Here is a 496-nt window from a genome sequence, read left to right as displayed (position 1 = left end):
TAGAATATATAAATAATAGAATTAAAAAATATATTATATACATGTTTCCCCATGCAAACTAAACTGGCACACACTACAGGCTGTGTTGAGAGGTTATACTGTTATTTTTCATTCGTTTGCAGCATTATGCAGTCAATATTGTGCAAAGTATGCAATTTTCACCAAAATCACTGAATGCATTTGTCAAAATTAGTGTTTTAAAAGAAAGAGATACTGCATCCCATAAGATCTGCTGTGATCTGATCAGACTCAAGGTTTTTACACAAAACAAGTTATTAATGAGCTTTATTTCGCCAGTCACTGAATTAAACGTAATATAATGAGGTCACGTGACAATAATTAATCACATACTGTTTTATAAAAGGCACAATAGTCAGTACACTAGTATTTCATTCTGAGCACAGCCTTCTTTAATTAAATAAAACTGATGATAATTACTAAAGGACTGTGTTTATTCCCTTAGGAGCCTTTTTCCCCTTTCAGGACGTCTTTATAT

Source organism: Cyprinus carpio, chromosome A14 (assembly GCF_018340385.1).
Source record: "Cyprinus carpio isolate SPL01 chromosome A14, ASM1834038v1, whole genome shotgun sequence".
Lineage (NCBI taxonomy): Eukaryota > Metazoa > Chordata > Actinopteri > Cypriniformes > Cyprinidae > Cyprinus > Cyprinus carpio.
This window is presented reverse-complemented; position numbering follows the sequence as displayed.